The sequence below is a fragment of the Hemiscyllium ocellatum genome, chromosome 11, assembly GCF_020745735.1.
Source record: "Hemiscyllium ocellatum isolate sHemOce1 chromosome 11, sHemOce1.pat.X.cur, whole genome shotgun sequence".
Classification (NCBI taxonomy): domain Eukaryota; kingdom Metazoa; phylum Chordata; class Chondrichthyes; order Orectolobiformes; family Hemiscylliidae; genus Hemiscyllium; species Hemiscyllium ocellatum.
In genome coordinates this window covers 37,876,386-37,895,903 of record NC_083411.1, presented here as the reverse complement: position 1 = coordinate 37,895,903, position 19,518 = coordinate 37,876,386, and the positions used below count along the sequence as shown (strand labels likewise).

General features: G+C 40.4%; 1 protein-coding gene across 2 annotated transcripts in view; it reads left to right on the top strand.

Annotated features, from left to right (window-relative positions):
- arhgap20b (Rho GTPase activating protein 20b) overlaps nucleotides 1–19,518 on the top strand; it is a 114,532-nt gene that overhangs the window by 35,684 nt on the left and 59,330 nt on the right. The window lies entirely within an intron of this gene.

Below are 19,518 nucleotides of genomic sequence, written 5' to 3'. Positions count from 1 at the left end.
TGGCAGCTCATTCCATAACGCACTACCCTCTGTGTGAAAATGTTATCCTTTCGCCCTCTCACCTTCAACCCATGCCCTCTAGTTTTGGACTTCCCCACCCTAGGAAAACGACCTTGACTATTCACCCTATCCATGCACTTCACGATTTTATAAACCTCTGTAAGGTCACCCCTCAGCCTCTGATACTCCAGGAAAAAAAACCTTAGCCTATACAGCCGCTCCCTATTGCTCAAAACTTCCAATCCTGGTAATATTCCTGTAAATCTTTTCTGCACTCCCTCAAGTTTAACAGCATCTTTCCTGTAGAAGGACAACCAAAATTGCATGCAGTATTCTGAAAGTGGTCTCACCAATGTCCGCAACATGACATCCCAATTCCTATATTCAATGTTCTGATCAATGAAGGCAAATATGCCAAACCTTTCTTCCTTGTCTACCTGCAACTTCACTTTTGAGGAACTATGCACTTTCACCCCTAGGCGTCTTTGTTTGACAGCACTCTTCAGCATACAGTTAATGATAGAGCTTCAGAGTATGTTGTCAGTAAGACCACACATTGAATATTGTGAACAGTTTTAATCCCCTTATCTGAGGAAAGAAATATTGGCATTGGAAACAGTCCACAGAAGATTCACGAGTTTGATCCTGATTACGGAGTAATGGTTGAATAGATTTGTCTTTTACATATTGGAGTTTAGAAGAATGAAAGACCTTATGGAAACATATAAGATTATTAAGGGGTATGACAGGGTGGATAAAATATAGAGTCATAGAATCATGGAGATGTACAGTACGGAAACTTACCCTTCGGTCCAACTTGAAGAGAACATACAAGTGGCAAGGATTTATCTCAGTGTAATTGAAAAGTAAAACAGAAATGAGGAGAAAATGTTTCCCTCAGGCTATGGAATTCTTTACAGCAAAGGTTTGTCAATTGATGCTGGAATGTTAAGCACATTCAATGCTGAGATAAACAGATTTTTAATCAGATAGGTGAATAAGAGTTATGGGAAAAAAGCAGTAAAATGGAGTTGAGGATTATCAGATCAGCTATGATCTCATTGAATGGTGGAGCAGAATCTATGGGCTGAATTGTCTATTTCTGTTCCTACATCTTGTGACCTTTCAGATGTCAAGCAGATCTTAGGTACATCAACCATTATGCATAAGTAAATCAAGATGGTACCAGGAAACTATTTTAACAGAAACAAAAAAGAAAATACTGGAAATATTCAGCAAGGCAGGGAGCATCTCCTGCCAAAAATAGGGCTATTTTAACATGATAAGCATTACAGTCAAAATATTCTCTTCACCTGATCATTACATGTGTTCCTTCCGGTAAATTTCCATTAAATGAGTAATAAAATGTATTCTTTCCCCTTCCACAATTAGGAACAACTATTACTATCTACATCAGTGCAAACAATATTAAGGATGGAAGGGCATTTGTGTGGGGTATAGATCTGTCAGCAAAATAGCCAGTTTGTGTGCTATAAATTCTACATAAAACAAAGAGTAATTGAATTAGTGAAGATCTGCTTTGTGAGACACGATGTTGCCAAGGATGTGAAATTCAGTACAGCTTCAATTAAAACATGAATAAAAGAGTTGAATTCCAATGGTGACATTTGACTGTTTATGCCATCAAAGAGCCCTAGTAATACTAGAGTCAATGGGGCTGGGAAAGATCTCTGTCACGGTTGGAGTCTTACCTGGCACAAAGCAAGATGATTGAACTTGTTGGAGATCAGTCATCTCAGCTCCAGGTCATCTCTGCAAAAGCTCCTCAAGGTAGTGTCTTAAACCCAGCCAGCTTCAGCTGCTTCATTAATTGGCCAGATGGTGAACTGGACGAGCCATATAAACACATTGGCTACAAGAGCAGGCATACTGCAAAACTAATTCACTTCCTGCCTTCTCAAAATCTACTATCTACAAGGCACAAGTAAGGAGTGTTTTGGTATACTCCCGACTTGCTGGATGGGTGCAGCTCAAACATACTCAAGAAGCCTGACACCATCCAGGTCAAAGCAGCTTGCTTGAGTGACACCACATCCACAAACTTCCGTTCCCTCCACCATCAACAAACAATTTCAGTAGTTACAAGATGCAGTGCAGAAATTCACCAAGGCTCCTTAAACAGCACTTTCCAAACACATGGCCACTTTTATTGGGAAGGACAAAGTAGCAGATACATCATCACCTTCAAGTTCCACTCTAAGTCACTCATCGTTCTGAACTGGAAATATATCACTGTTCTTTCACTGTCCCTGATCTAAATCCTGGAACTCTCTCTTTAACATTATTGTGGGACTCTTGGGACTTTGTGATATATGCCACCACTACCAGTTTGTGAAAGTGCATTAGGCTTATTTGAGCTAGTTCTCTGACAGCAATCCTGCATTGTTTTGGGCCTATCTAATGATTAGAGGTAAAGGATACATTACCACAGAATACCTACAGAAGAAGCTCTGTTCTCCAGTAACTAGAGCGATTAGTACAACAGTATTCTAGTCGGACATGGTTACGAGGACCTTATGGAGCTGGTACAGAAATATCTGCTCCGTGTGAAAGCTAAAGCAAAGCTCCTCATCTCCACCCATGGATTGTGTAAGACATTAGGAGAATAGGTGGACCAGATGTAACATAAGCATTAACTCCTACCACATCATTGCCTTGTACAACAGAGTCAATCAAATCATTCAAAACTGAGCAAGTCTGATAAATACAATTGAATGCATAATATATTATATTCTGTCAGCTAACTGTATTTCAAAGCATACCTAACTTCTTTTAAAATATTAGCTCTTAACATATTGTTCAAGAACAGTAAATAGTGTCAAGTCATTCCAGACCATTTTCCTCCTTTAGTTAATATCATAGAAAAAGATGAGTAACTTAAAATAATTAATCCAAACTGTTTAAAATAGAATTTATTCTTTACAAGCATCTAAATCAACTTAAGATTCTTTATTGTTTAATATTAATGACCTAAAAATCAGTATTTACTGTGGAAAAGGATATGGAAGATATAGGCTATAGGGGAATAGATGGTGTCATCTTGCAAAATGTCCAAGTTACATAGGAGGAAGTGCTGGATGTCTTGAAATGCATAAAGGTGGATAAATCCCCAGGACCTGATCAGGTGTACCCTAGAACTCTGTAGGAAGCTAGAGAAGTGATTGCTGGGCCTCTTGCTGAGATATTTGTATCATTGATAGTCACATGTGAGGTGTCGGAAGACTGGAGGTTGGCTACCGTGGTGCCATTGTTTAAGATGGGTGGTAATGACAAGTCAGAGAACTATAGACCAGTGAGCCTGACGTCGGTAGTGGACAAGTTGTTGGCGGGGATCCCGAGGGAAAGTATGTACATGTATTTGGAAAGGCAAGGACTGGTTAGTGATAGTCAACATGGCTTTGTGCATGGGAAATCATATCTCACAAAGTTGATTGAGTTTTTTGAGGAAGTAACAAAGAGGATTGATCAAGGTAGAGTGGTAGATGTGATCGATATGGACTTCAGTAAGGTGTTCGACAAAGTTCCCCATGGGAGACCGATTAGCAAGGTTAGATCTCACGGAATAAGGGGAGAACTAGCCATTTGGATACAGAGCTGGCTCAAAGGTAAAAGACAGAGGATGGTGGTGGAGGGTTGTTTTTCAGACTGGAGGCCTGTGACCAGTGGAGCGCCACAAGGTTAGTGGTGTGTCCTCTACTTTGTGTCATTTACATTAATGATTTGGATGAGAGCATAAGAGGTACAGTTAGTAAGTTTGCAGATGACACCAAAATTGGAGGTGTAGTGGACAGCGAAGAGGGTTATCTCAGAGTACAATAAAATCATGACCAGATGGGCCAATGGGCTGAGAAGTGGCAGATGGAGTTTAATTCAGAAAATGCGAAATGCTGCGTTTTGGGAAAGCAAATCTTAGCAGGACATAGACACTTAATGGTAAGGTCCAGGAGAGTGTTGCTGAACAAAGGGACCTGGGAGTGCAGATTCATAGCTCCTTGAAAGTGGAGTCGCAGATAGATAGGATAGTGAAGAGGGCATTTGGTATGCTTTCCTTTGTTGGTCAGAGTATTGAGTACAGGAGTTGGGAAGTCATGTTACGGTTGTACAGGACATCGGTTAGGCCACTGTTGGAATATTGCATGAAATTCTGGTTTCCTTCCTATCGGAAAGATGTTGTGAAACTTGAAAGGGTTCAGAAAAGATTTACAAGGATGTTGCTAGGGTTGGAGGGTTTGAGCTACAGGGAGAGGCTGAACAGGCTGGGACTGTACTCCCTGGAGCGTCGGAGGCTTTGGGGTGACCTTATAGAGGTTTACAAAATTATGAGGCCCTGGATAGGATAAATAGACAAATTCATTTCCCTGGGGTAAGGAGTCCAGAACTAGAGGGCATAGGTTTAGGCTGAGAGGGGAAAGATACAAAAGACATCGAAGGGGGAACATTTTTGCACAGAGGGTGGTACGTGTATGGAATGAGCTGCCAGAGGAAGTGGTGGAGGTTGGTACAATTACAACATTTAAGAGACATTTGGATGGGTATATGAATAGGGAGGGTTTGGAAGGATATGGACCGGGTGCAGGCAGGTGGGACTAGATTGGATTGGGCTATCTGGTTGGCATGGACAGGTTGGACCGAAGGGTCTATTTCCATGCTGTACATCTCTAAGATTGTATGACCAGATAAAGGAATATCTGAATTCAGATAATGCTGCCACTGAATAAAAATCAAATCAGTGTCAATGTAGAATAATGCTGCTTGTGTATGGATGTTGGCAAATATGTGGAGAAGTAATTGTGAGGTCCTTAACAGGTTCAGAGTTTGCTATTAATACCACAGGTTAATTGGTGTGCACCTGTAATTGAAGGTAAAATAAAAGAAGTTGTGGGTGGGAAGGCTTGAGTTTTGGGTGACAATGGCACATGGTTAAACTGACAATAAGGAGTGAGTTACAGTTGTTCCTTAGCGATCCTAATCAAATCATTTAATTTTTCTCTAAGTAGCATAAGTTTTGAGTGTTATGTTCCTTGCTTCCCTTTTTCAGAGATTCACATTTGGTTTTAAATGTGACAGGGCTGCCAAATTTCTTGCTCTTTGTGGGGCATCTACCAATAACAAACATGAGTAGTAATGGCAAACTCAACTGATCGCCAACCCCCAATTTGCTTTGTGCCTCTTGACCATGTCATCAGACAGGTCCAACAGATGACCTTACATTTCGTTTCTATTTTGGCTGTGAGATGAAGATTCCTCCCAATGTTCACCACAAATGATTTTGAAGTGATTCCACGAACCTATCTTCCTGCTTGGGTTACAGATTGACTCCTTCGCCCAGTAAATTCAATTGCATTATAGCCTGCTATCATCATTTGCTTTAAGTGAACAACAAATTATTATGTCACAAATTGATGTGTCAACATCTACAATGTCTGTAAAATTTTACAGCTTACTTTGAATATATTCATAAGTTGAACAAATCTTAAGATAAGGTTAAATCTTATGTATTGGTGGATACAAAAAGTGGAACTTCCATCGATCAAGTTCAGTTGCCAGAAACATGAAGATACAACGAAGTGACTAAAATATTAATGAGTTTTGTAACTTGTGTCATAAGTTTCTCAAAAGTAGAAAATTCAGGATGTTTTCTTTACCAGCAGATTGGGGGATCCAAGCAAATTCAGAATTTACAATTCTTTCCAACAACAATCAGTAATGATGCCATTTCAAAACAGATTGCATTGCTTAAAGGGGAACAAGGAATTTGACACCGTGACCTTAGTACCATCTACAGAAAAATCTAATTATTTGAATTTCAACAACTTATCTTTGGTTCTGACTTGTAAGAGCTCAATTCTGTCTAATCTATTTTTCAGTTTTTAGTACAAATGTACTTTTTGCATGACTGTAGTATTTATTCATTGATCCAATTCACTGTTCCTCAGATTAACAAACTTTTCTTTCAATTAGATTCTTGTATTGCCTTTATAAAGTTGAAAAATTAATTTTAAACACATCTCTACTATTGCTAACATAAGAATGAGGGCAAGAATGAGAGAGAAAGGACAAGGGTTCTGTGGGAGCAGGGTGGAGGTGATGCTGGGGAGGAGGTTGTAGGCCATTGATAGATTTGAGGGAAGGAGGGGGAAGGGTGGCTACATTGGACTTTGGGAGATGGGATTTGGATCATGGGTGGTGAGGTTGGGTCTGATGATGAGAGAAGATGATCCAATGACACGTGGGTGCAAATTGTGCTCATTCATTCAAGGGCAAGAGGGTCCAAATACAGGGTAAGTCCAATTGCAGAGAGGAGTGCACCAGCATGGGGATGGTGATAAGGGATCTGCAAGTACTACTATAATGGCACTTACCTGTTGAATTTGGCCTTCCTCACATTTTTCCAGCATTCAATTTTACTGAGCCCTGGGAAGCTGAAATATACAAACTATAAATCTAAATCTTGATTAACTTTGAAGGACAAAGTCTTTTAAAAATATTTAAATAAAGACCAACCTTTGGTGACAAGGATTCCATTAAGACTGAAATAAACACATTGTCCATTGAACCTCTCCTGCTCATTCTGGGGGTTTAAAATTCCCTCCAAGGCCTTTTCTATTTCCTTGATGGATTTTTGGCGAACTGACTAATTGATTTGGCAATGTTACCAGTGACAGAATCTTGTGGCTAAAGTCAGATATTTATATTGAAGTAATTTTATTCTCAGAAAATGATCTACCTTTCCATAAGTTCTTCTGTCCTACATCAGTTTCATGTTCCAATAAAGATTATTCATACAATACCACTCCTCAAATTATTGTTGATTAGATACCAGTTTTTCTTCTCTCTATTCTCATTTGTCAACTGTGCTGACAGTGCACAGACCAAAAAAGCATAATGGGGTTGGTATTGCTAATAGCACCAAAAAATAAATCGCCTGTGAATAACCATCCTTCAGTACCGTGCATTTAACATCATAATTATCCAAGAAGACAAGAGTTAAAGTAAACAACATTTGCTCTAAAATATGGACTAGCTCACCTACTATTGGGCGGCATGGTGGGACAATGATTAGCACTGCTACCTCAGAGTGCCCAGAGACCCCAGGTTCAATTCCCGCCTTGGCAACTGTCTGTGTGGAGTTTGCACATTCTCCCCATGTCTTCGTGGGTTTCCTCCCACAGTCCAAAGATGTGCAGGTCTGGGGGATTGGCCATGCTAAATTTCCCATAGTGTTAGGTGTGTGGAATGGGTCTGGTTGGGTTGGTCTTTGGAGGGTCGGTGTGGGCTTGTTGAGCTGAAGGGCCTGTTTCCACACTGTAAGTAATCTAATCAGTTAGTTTACCAAATTCACATTTCCTCTTGTGATTCTTAAATGACATCACATAAAGAGCAATATATCTCTTTCATACATCACACTTTGTTCTCTGAGCTTTTTAAAAATTATACCCAATGCCTAATTCTTCCCTTCTTTAGGGTCAATTGATGATGAACATCCAATGCTTCTTTCCACTAATATGGAAAAAAAGAATGCCATTCAACTTTACAATTCTCATCCTGTTTGAGACTTCTTCATAATCCAAGATTGCATAAAAAAGAAGAATTTTATTAAAGTTTAAAATAACATTATGTGCAGAATCATTCAGCAATTTTGGATCTGCCAAAAAATTCCATCTGCAGATCTGACTGTACTAATCTGCCTCACAGTGTTTGGCTGATTGAATCATTGTCATATATTAATAGTTAAGAGAATGTCTCCACGTTCCATACTCAAATTAATTTTAAACATTGATAATTACTGAAACATTGGCACATTATAAATGTTCCAAATTATAGCATTACACACAATAGTTTCAGTAGCATTTGAATAGAGAAAAGATAGGTGATAGCCTAATATTTTACCAAATCAATTATTTCAGTATTCACATCATTTTCTTCGCAGAAGAAAAATATAAAACATTTTGCTGCTCCCCATTTTCAAAGATCCATATTTTTGTCCTAGAATGCTCCATCCAACCAGAGAACCTCACAACTGCTTTGTTGGTAAGCAAAAGGAGACTGTGCCTCATATACAAGTGAAAATCAAACTTATCAGAGTCACTTGAACATAGTGCTAAGTTTAAACAGAACAAATTTTCATGATAGTACGGGCTTTAACTCACAGTGTGGGAGTCATGAATGTTTAGAATGGATAAGCATACATGAACTTGGGACAACGTCTATAGAACTGTCATAATTCCAGGTCATCTGCTTTAATAATAGATTGCAGGGTGCAAAGTGCATGTAGAGCTATTCTTGTGGCAGATTCCAGGACCTTGTCTCTGAAGCTTAACAACCAGGGAACAACCAGCCATGGAGACCCTCTATTTGTTTGGGTGTGGCATTCTAAAACCTTTCATCGTGCCACTACTATTTCTACCATCAAATCCTCCTTACAATCTCTCTCGTGCTATGTTTTTAATCACCTTTGGTAATTTTTCCTAATATTGATTGGCATCCATTTCTCCCCTGCTGAAAATGTGTTGCTGGAAAAGCGCAGCAGGTCAGGCAGCATCCAAGGAATAGGAGATTCGACATTTCGGGCATAAGCCCTTCTTCAGGAATGAGGAAAGTGTGTCCAGCAGGCTAAGATAAAAGGTAGGGAGGAGGGACTTGGGGGAGGGGCGTTGGAAATGTGATAGGTGGAAGGAGGTCAAGGTGAGGGTGATAGGCTGGAGTGGGGTGGGGGCGGAGAGGTCAGGAAGAAGATTGCAGATTAGGAAGGCGGTGCTGAGTTTGAGGGCTTTGACTGAGACAAGGTGGGGCGAGGGGAAATGAGGAAACTGGAGAAATCTGAATTCATCCCTTGTGGTTGGAGGGTTCCTAGGCGGAAGATGAGGCGCTCTTCCTCCAACTGTCATGTTGTTATGGTCTGGCGATGGAGGAGTCCAAGGATCTGCATGTCCTTGGTGGAGTGGGAGGAGGAGTTAAAGTGTTGAGCCACGGGGTGGTTGAGTTGGGAACCAAGGACGTGAACTCAGATTTCTCCAGTTTCCTCATTTCCCCTCCCCCCACCTTGTCTCAGTCAAATCCCTCGAACTCAGCATCGCTTTCCTAACCTGCAATCTTCTTCCTGACCTCTCCGCCCCCACCCCACTTCGGCCTATCACCCTCATCTTGACTTCCTTCCACCTATCCCATCTCCAACGCCCCTCCCCCAAGTCCCTCCTCCCTACCTTTTATCTTAGCCTGCTGGACACATTTTCCTCATTCCTGAAGAAGGGCTTATGCCCGAAATGTCGAACCTCCTGTTCCTTGGATGCTGCCTGACCTGCTGCACTTTTCCAGCAAAACATTTTGAGCTCTGATCTCCAGCATCTGCAGACCTCACTTTCTCCTCCATTTCTCCCCAGTCCATTATTCATTCTTGCAAAGCAACTTGTCATATTTACTATATTTCTTCCTCTTTTTTTTAAAAAAACCCACACGACCGCCTAACTGCGGTAGAGCTTATTTTTCCCCAGTACCCATGTTGTGTGTGCAGGTGTGTGACATGGTGAAAGACAACCAGTGCACCAATCTTTATTCAATTTTCACTACCAGGAAGAAAGAAAACACCCAAGTGGCCAGTGACAAGCAAAGGGCAATGCTGGGTGATCAAAAAGGTGAAGGGGAGGGCAGAGATTAAATCAAAATAGAGTTGGAGGGGGAAATAATACACTCCACTCCCTGTGGTGCCCACCTTTCCCTGTAAATCTCGAGGGTGTTGGAGGACACTGCATGCTCCAAGGACACCCGGGCTCTGAAATACCCATGGAAGAGGGTCTGACAGTCGGTCATAAAGACCCCCTCCACGACCTGCTGCCTGTACCTGGTTATGGCCAGTTTGGCCAGGCGCAGGAGCAGACCCACAAGGAGGTCTTCTGACCTACCCTCCCCCCTCTGCAATCTGGAACATGGGACTGAAATGCAACCAAAAACAGAGGAGAAAGTCATATTTGCTATATTAGATGGGCTTCATAAAAATAAATTACTATTGCTGAATTGTTTGCTCTCAGAGGTCTGGAGTCAGAAACGACAAGAAACTTAATCTCTCCTGAGTTAAAGAAAAGACATAAAATAATTATATTCTCACATCTTATTGCCAAGCTAAAATTTTACTGGAATATGTGAGTAAAAATTTCAGACAAGAAATTATTCAGGCACAGCTGTATTGCCTTCCAAACTTAAAAAAAACATGCATGTGAAAATATTGTGCTTGGAGAATGTACTGCAGAGCTGCCCATTGCTCATGGAACCATACTCCAGTGAAAGAACTAGTGGACTCAAGCTGCCATTGTTGGCAACAGAGGTGGTGACCCCTTTAATTAGGGAATTTTATAATTAGCCTGCCTACCATGATATGACTTTACAGGCAACATGGGAGTTGTTGGATTTTATACAGACCTGTGGTGAAATTGATGTTCTTAAATGGAAGATAATGCCCTGTTTAGGGCCTGATGTGGACTGATCTAATGAATAGGAAGGGTTTGAAGGGATATGGGCTGGGTGCTGGCAGGTGGGACTAAATTGGGTTGGGATATCTGACGGCATGGATGGGTTGGACTTAAGGGCCTGTTTCCATGCTGTACATCTCTATGACTCTATGTCAGGAGGGGCATGAACAAAAAGTGTGGTTTGGCAGATTTAGCTCTGCAAGTTGTTGGTTAGTGCCAATCTGATCACCCTCTCCACTCCCTGACTCTCACCCCTCTATAGTTTTGCCCCCCCAACATTCAACATATCTGACTCCTAGTATTAGGACCCACAAACCTTTCTCCGGTGAGATCCCAGACTTATTTGGGTTTGAGGACATGCAGGTTTCCTCTTTCTTCTGAGCCTGCTGCAACACTGGCAGTATCAAAAAGTGTGGTGCTCGAAAAGCACAGCAGGTCAGGCAGTATCTGGGGAACAGGAGAGTCAACGTTTTGGGCATAAGCCCTTCATCAGGAATGTGGGGGTGGGTGACTTCCACATTCCAGAAAAAGGACTTATGCCCGAAATGTCGACCCTCCTACTCCTTGGATGCTGCCTGACTGGCTGTGCTTTTCCAGTGCCACACATTTTGACTCTGATCTCCAGCATCTGTAGTCGTCACTTTCTCCTGCAACACCGGCAATACCCATTGATCCTAAATGGCAAAGAGTAACTAGTGTCCTCTTGGCTAGTGGCTGTGTAAAGTGCTATATGCGCCAAATGATGGACTGGATTTGCTTCTCATACTAATTAAAGGACCATCACCCAAACAATTAAAGTAAATTTAGTTGGTCAAGAAGAGACAACTTGGGACCCAAAATTTACTGTACAAGGGGAAATTTGTCTAGGAAACTAATCTGTTCTATCATAGACTTTTACAGATATATTCACTTAGAGTCATAGAGATGTACAGCATGGAAACAGACCCTTTGGTCCAACCTGTCCATGCCGACCAGATATCCCAACCCAATCTAGTCCCACCTGCCAGCACCGGGCCCATATCCTTCCAAACCCTTCCTATTCATATACCCATCCAAATGCCTCTTAAATGTTGCAATTGTACCAGCCTCCACTACTTCTTCTGGCAGCTCATTCCATACACGTACCACCCTCTGCGTGAAAAAGTTGCCCCTTAGGTGTCTTTTATATCTTTCCCCTCTCACCCTAAACCTATGCCCTCTAGTTCTGGACTCCCTGACCCCAGGAAAAAGACTTTGCCTATTTATCCTATCCATGCCCCTCATAACCTTGTAAACCTCTATAAGGTCACCCAAACATCTTTCCGATAGGAAGGAGACCAGAATTGCACGCAATATTCCAACCGTGGCCTAAGCAATGTCCTGTACAGCCGCAACTTGAACTTCTAGAGATACCTTTTAAAATTTCATTCTGAAACAATCTTCTTAAACATTTATTGGAAACAAAGTGATTTCCTTGATGAAAATGAGTGTTTTGATTATTTTGATATGCATAAAATATGTATTTTGTTGTTAGTATCCTGGGTAACTACATCTTATCTGTGAAATTTGAACTGCCTGATGCTTATAATGTACATTAATTATTTTTAAAAGAGCTTTTCCCCATAAAGAACTAATTTAAATTCATGTGGTTATCTAATATCAGTCCTGTAATCAGCCCTACATATGCACAATAAGTACAACATATATTCCAACAATATTGTGTGTATGTAACATAATTGAAATTTGTAATTCATTGACGGTGCAGTTTACATTAAACTGTCCTCTGGCTATGAAATGCATCATTCTCAGTACTCATGCACCCTGTAGAATGTACTGTACATGTCAGTAGCACTGCAGATTTCCCAGCAGCTGAAGATCAGAGTGAGCTTTCAGCCATCATTCGTTGTTCAGAAATTCTTGCCTTTATTTGGCCAATGGCTGTGCAAATCTTATCTCTGTCTTAGAAATTACAACTGAAAAGTCTAAACAGCTGCACTGAAATATTACTCTGTAATTAATTGTTGTCAGTTTGGCTTAGTCTACAAGAGCATTAGTGGAATATTCTTGCTCCTGATCTGTTTACAGAAGCCTGAATTTATTCAACCTAAAAGCAGGTTCAGACTCTCACTGTCACTGATTTGATGCTGTACTGACGCACAGGAAAACTGCAAGAACCATTATTGGTAATCACTGACTTTTACAACTTTTGGCATATTACCTAAATATTTTTAATTTAAAAAAACTCGTTCAAAATTCGCTCTCGAAGTACGGTACCAAGAAAATAAGTTTCGTCTTGTGTAACCAACTGTATCCCTGTAAATTAAAGGTTTGTTCCTGTTGCCTCATTAGTCACTTAACCCATTTTTCTTAGTAATTTTCTTGATAACTGTTCTTTCCTTCCTGCCCGTTCTGTCCTGAATTCATTGATCCTTGGTGGGGTTTGATTCATTCGCATGGGCCAACCTCTGGTATTTTGCTCAAGGGGCTATAATTCATATAAATATGTTCTTATCTATGACTATTTATGTATTGGAAAAATAAACTGTTTCAAATGGCTGAAGGGTTGATAAATAGAGGCCACAGATGTAAGGTGATTGGTAAAGGAGCCAGCAGCAACATGAGGAAAAACATGTTTAAATAATCGGTTTCAATAGAACAGTATTAAAGAATGACAGAATCTCTACAGCACAGATATAGGCCATTTGGCCCATCAAGTCTGCACTGCCCTTCTGAAGACCATGCCCCATGCCACCCAGACCCAACCCTTCAATGACCCTATCGCCATAACACACAGGGGGTTTAAATCCCGTGGTTAATCCACCTTATCTGCACATCCTTGGGTACTACAGGACAATGGAGTATAACCAATCCACCCAGCTGCACACCTTTCAATAGTAGCTTGCAAAAGGGAATTGGATTAACGTTTGAAAGATTGAATAAAAGGATACAGAGAAAGAGCAAAGAAGTGGGGCTAACTGGATTATTCTTGAAAACTGGTGATGCAGACATGACGGGCCAAAAGGCATTCTTTTATGCTATCCTACTCACTAGTAAACTGTTTAATCCCAAGGATTCAATTCCAACCTTCTTGATCATATTGGTAGCACAAACTCACACATCATCAGGTGCCACTGAAAAAAAATATAAAAACACAAGACCTTGGCATGTTTTTTTCCTTCTCTTGTCCAAGTATTGCACCTCAACCACTGCTGGAGATGAAAGCTGTTCACCCTACATAGAACATTCAAATCTGAGACCTTATGGTTTATATGGATTATATTTTTAACATATTACAAGACAAGATGTGTTAGTGCTGCAACTACACAGTTTGTGCTTCAAAACAGCTAAAGTAGAGTGCATGGTTGAAGCACAAAATTAAGCTTGATTTCAATTTTCAGAAGGACTTAAAATTAGATGCCCAAAGACGACCACAAACATATGGAAGCCACAATAATAAATGGAAATGAAGGGCAAATGACTGAGTTGTGACTCTCAAATCAGTATTTGTCTTTGTTGTGATACTACAACCACTTACTGTTCCTGCCCAAAAGTCAATGACTGCACTAATCACAACAACTATTTCCAATCTTGTTAAAAGATGAGTAATTCTTAGGTAAAACCGCAGAAAGTTTTTGAGATATTGGGAAATAATTTGTGGCATTAGAAATATTGTTACTTTAATAATTTCAAAATGCTTATAATTGTGTAGCATATTTTGAACCCTTAAGTGTTCCAAGCATTGCACTCAGTTTTTGAGGTCTTTAAACATATGCTCAGTTTAAAGCTTTTCAAAAGTAGTTTAGAAACCTTCTAAACCTGATGAATGCAAGCAGCAAATGTGAAAAGAGGGAGAAACAGTTAAATGGGAGCATCAGGTTTGTTTTCATATTTTACTCATGGGATTTAGACAATATTAACAAGGTCAGAATTTATTGCCCTTTCCCCTGAATCATCAGATCATTAGTAAAGTGATGGAAGGTGTCATCAGCACTGCTATTAAGCAGCACTTGTTCAGCAATAATCTGTTCACTGGCACACAGTTCAGGTGCAACCAAGACCACTCAGATTCTAACCTCAGTACATAGAAACAGTCCCTTGAACCTCTTCCACCATTCAGTGAAATTATGGCTCAGCGTAACTCCATATAACTGCCTTTGGCCCATATTTCTTAATATATTTGCTTAACAAAAATTCATGTATCTCAAATTTAAAATTAACAACTGATCCAGCATCCACTGCTATTTGTACAAGAGAGTTTCAAATGTCTACTGTCCAATGTATTTGGAAGTGCTTCCAATCACCCCTCTGAACCATCTGGCCCTAATTCTCAATCTATTTCCCTTGTTCTACAATCCCCACTCAATAGAAAAAGTATTGTCTTTTCCAGTAAATATCTTGAAGATTTTGATCAGATCTCCCCTCAACGTTCTAAATGATAGAGAAACGGACCTAGTATGTATGTATCGCCTCATAACCTAACCAGTGATGTCCAGATATCATTCCTGTAACCCCACGGTATAATTTCTCTCAGGCCAATACAGTATATCCATTTTGAACTGTAGTGGCCAGATCTGATCACAGTGCTCAAAACGGTGTCTATCAAGAGTTTTTTAAAATAACTGCAGTTTTTTTCAAGGTCCTTGTACTTCAACCCTCTAGATATAAAGAACAGCATTCCATTAGCTTTCTTGATTATTTTCTGCAACTGTTCATGACATTTTAAAGATTTATTCACCTGAACTCCCAAGTCTCTTTGGACATCCATTGTATTTAACTTCATGGTGTCTCAACTGCATTTTTAATTAAAACCTTAGTACAGACAAAATGCAGACAAAAGAGCTAAGTTCCAGAAATGCGGCCCAGAAAAACAAGACAGCATCTGACTAAATGTGTTAATGAGGAACCCTAGCAAAACTAGAGTCAACTGGAATCAGAGTGAAAGCTCTCTACTGTCTGGAGTTATAACTGGAACATTGGAAGATGTTTGTGGTTTTTGGAGGCTGGTCATCTCTGCAGGAGTTCCTCAGGGCAATCTCCTATGCTCATTTTCAACTGCTTCATTAATGACCTCCATCATAAGATCAAAAGTGGAAATGTTCACCAATGAATACACAATATTCAACTTCCTTAATGACTCTTCAAATACTGAAATAGTCCAAATCCAAATGGAGCAAGATCTGGACAATTTCTGTGCTTGGGTTGAAAAGTGGCAAGTAGCATTTGCGCCATTCAAATGCGAGGCAATGACCTTCCTCAACTGCATAGAATCTAACTATTGACCCTTGACATTCAATGGTATTATATGAGTGTTCCCTCTAAACTATGTACCTCTGATCTGTGTATGGTGATTGGTATGTCAACACCATTCGCTGCACTTACTTCCAGTTACAAAGTTGCTGCTGCACATGGCTCTTGGAGGTCCACATGGAAGAAAACTAATTAAGTGAAAACACTGGTTACCATCATTGAATTCCCCTCTATCAACATTCTGGAGATTATCAATGACCAGAAACTCAATAGAACTAGCCACCGAAATACAGTAGTTACTAAAGAAGGTCAAAGGCTAGGAAACCTGTTGCGAGTAAATCATCACCTGACTCTTAAAGCCTGTCTACCATCTACCAGAATCCTGGCATATCAGGATTCTGACCAAGCACACCACAGTTAAGAAGCTTGACACCATCCAGGAGAAAGCAGCCTGCTTGATTGGCACCATATGCACAAACAGTCACTTCCTCCACTACTGACGCTCAGTAGCAGCAGTGTGTACATTCTACAAGCTGCCCTACTGGAATTCACCAAGTATCCTTGGACAATACCTTCCAAACCCACAAATACTTCCATCTAGAAAAATAAGGACAGCAGATCCATGGAAACGCTAACACCTACAAGTTCCCCTCCAAGACACACACCATCTTGACTTGGAAAAACATCACCATTCCATAGTTACTGGGCCAAAATTCTGAAACTCCCTCCTGGCATTGTGGGTCTACCTACAGCATCAAAACTGTAGCAGTTCAAGAATGCAGTTCATTACCATCTTCTCAAGGGCAACAAGGGAAGGATAATAAATGCTGGTCCTGCCAGCAACACCCACACCCCTTGAATAAATAAAAACAAATTTTAGATAGCTGCCTACTTAAGCCACTGCAGTCGGTGTGGCGCAGGTATATCACACTATTGTTAGAGAGGACATTTCAGTCTTTTGGCCCAATGACTATGAAGAACTGGTAAAATATCTTCAGATCAGAATGTTGTGTGACTAGGATGGGTTATAGGTTATGGTGTTCTTATGCAGTTTAATACTGTGCATCCTATCGAGAATGAAAATGTAGCGAAGTGGTGGAAGCCACACTGAAGAGAGCCAGAGGAGGCAATGAAGGAATGATTGATAAAATATTCATATCCTGAGCAATTAAAACAGGAAAGCAGAAGTGCTGGCAACTAGCCTCTAAGAACAATGCTGAGGTCATTGACATGATTTGCCACCACTTTCTTCACATCTGTTGTCCATCTAAAAGGAAGAAGACATCTTTTCTATTGACAATTTGATCAATCAACACTTCCATCATAACATAAAAAGCCTTCAAGCTAAGGGTCAGAGTCAACTTGTGTTTCATAATGTTTTTGCCCATTACCCACCACCATAAAAGTCACCTTTCTTTAAAGATTGGTGGGAGACCTTTAGACAACCAGCAATTTCCAAATTTCTTACCATCCAAGTTGGTAAGCTAATGATGGGGCATTTGCACTTGTCCCCACTTACTGTTCACGTGACTTACACCAGAGATGACAATGCTTCCATCAAACCCATCAGGTTGGAGGGGAATCTTGGAGGGGAACCTGTCAGGTTCTGGTCATGATTGAAATGTATGAATACATTGAGCACACATATCCTTTGGAAGATTAAAGGCAATGATGCTGAAAAAAATTGAACATGCAAATCAGGTAATTATTCATATGATATGACCTTGTCAGTGAGGACCAGACGGGATAGTACAAATGCCACATTCTAAACCTGTTGCGCATGGCTGCTGCACCACAAACAGAATCAAGGAGACATTTAATCTTCCCCTGTCACTCAGCCCAATAGATGTTTTAAAAGAAAATTTTCAAAATAATTTCAATAAATGTGCTGTAATGTGTGTGAACCCAATGTCAATTTCAATCTATCTGGTAAATGTGTTGACTGGAATTGCATTCTAGAGGATTTCAATGTGGGAGAAATGAAACGTGTTCCATAGGTTATCTCAGGATCTGCAGCAAACATGAATAGAGCTGGTCAAAACAAAACATTTCAGTATTCCACCATTTTTAAAATTTTAGAAGTGTAGATTGCAAAAGATTATTTAACTCAGACCCTTTCAGAATTCATATGTGGTTGTTAAATCACAAAATGTAACCCACCCATCCCCCGACTACATTACCATCATCCACTGAGGCTCTATTTTAAGAAACACTAATTCCTTCCCTGATCAGCCTTGAAACAAAACCGAGCAGTTCTATTAATATCTCTCTAACTTTCTATACCCCTTCTCAACCAATATCAATTCATTTCCATTTAAAGATTGCAGTTGAATCTGCATCAACTATATTCTTTAAAAATAGGTTTTGGCATTAATTTCAGAAGATGAATAAAAAAATTCATTTATGTAATGTTTCAGGATAACTGAGGATTTCAAAATGCTTTACAGCCAAGAAAGTATTTTAGAAATATAGTCGATGGGGAAATGTATTACACACTAAGCATCAGTGCTACATGTTGAATTTCATGTAAAGATATGTGTGAATACTGAGAATTGATTCATTGAATATGATTCATAGAATAGGCTCATCTTGGTTTTTCACTCATCTTGTGGGCAAGTGCCTGAACTCCCTTGGTTACAGCTACTGTATGCTGTTTAAATCCAATACTCATTATATGGCAAATCACAGATCGCCAGTCATATAGAATTCCTAAGAGTTGCCCTCAAATAAGTGGCAGATTGGAATACAGCCCTAAAAAAGTGTTGGACAGAAATACAACAATTTACAACTGTCATGTGCTGAGCATGCAACAAAACAGTCCAAGGCAGTTTGGAAAGGAAACACTAGTCTGAATTTTAGCAAAAACCAGCTAAGTGCCAATTTTAAGGAGCTTTCTGGAGGACTTCTCTCTGTGAGCTCCTGTCAGTTATCACATGCAATGTTTGGCTGCTCACCTCAGTTAGTAATCACCACTCCTCCGTGGTGCTGCTCTCATGCTACCTTGTGCTCAGCTGCAGGAAAAATGCTCATTAGTTCTGGGTTCTTTCAGTGTTTATCCCACAGATGCCATATTTAAACCCCAGCTGTGCATTATGTCAAGTACTAGCAGCCGCATCAGAACTGGCCACCTGGGTCAGTGCGCTGTTCTACAGTCTAGGGGAATGTGCAGCAATGCCACAAGAAATTTCATCACTTTCTGCGCTCTGCAAGGCTAAATACCACCACCTTCTCTCTGCCTACCTCACGCTTACTAACACTGCCATTGCACCTACCTCTCACTGAGATTCATAATCTACTACTCTCACTATTGCATGCAGCATCTTCTCTCGATTATTCTTACCCACCTCACCCCCAAAACTACTAACCCTTCTCCCTCTGCATTTCCTACTCACTCGTCCAGTGCATCTCACCAACCTTCTTGACTGACAAAGCACCAGCACCATGACTGATCACATTCTTTGACTATTCATTGCTGCCAAACATGACAAGCTGCCTATCTGCCTCCGCTAAAAGACAAAGCAGAGATGCTGTGAGTATTCAAACCCAGAGATGACCCTATGAAAGGTGGCAGTGAGCTTTAAAGTGCAGTATTGAACTTGAAGTGCCAAACTGTGTTAAAAGTGACTCCAAATATACCTTGATGATGTGGTATGGCTGGTGTTTTGCCAATGCCAACTTCTGTGGGTCACTCCTGGTACATGCCCTGAGACGTTGGGGAATATTATTCAAGATGGATATCTAAATGGAGACCAATGAGTTGCAGCTGTCAGATCTTCCCAACACATACTTTTATGTTAGGAATTGATGC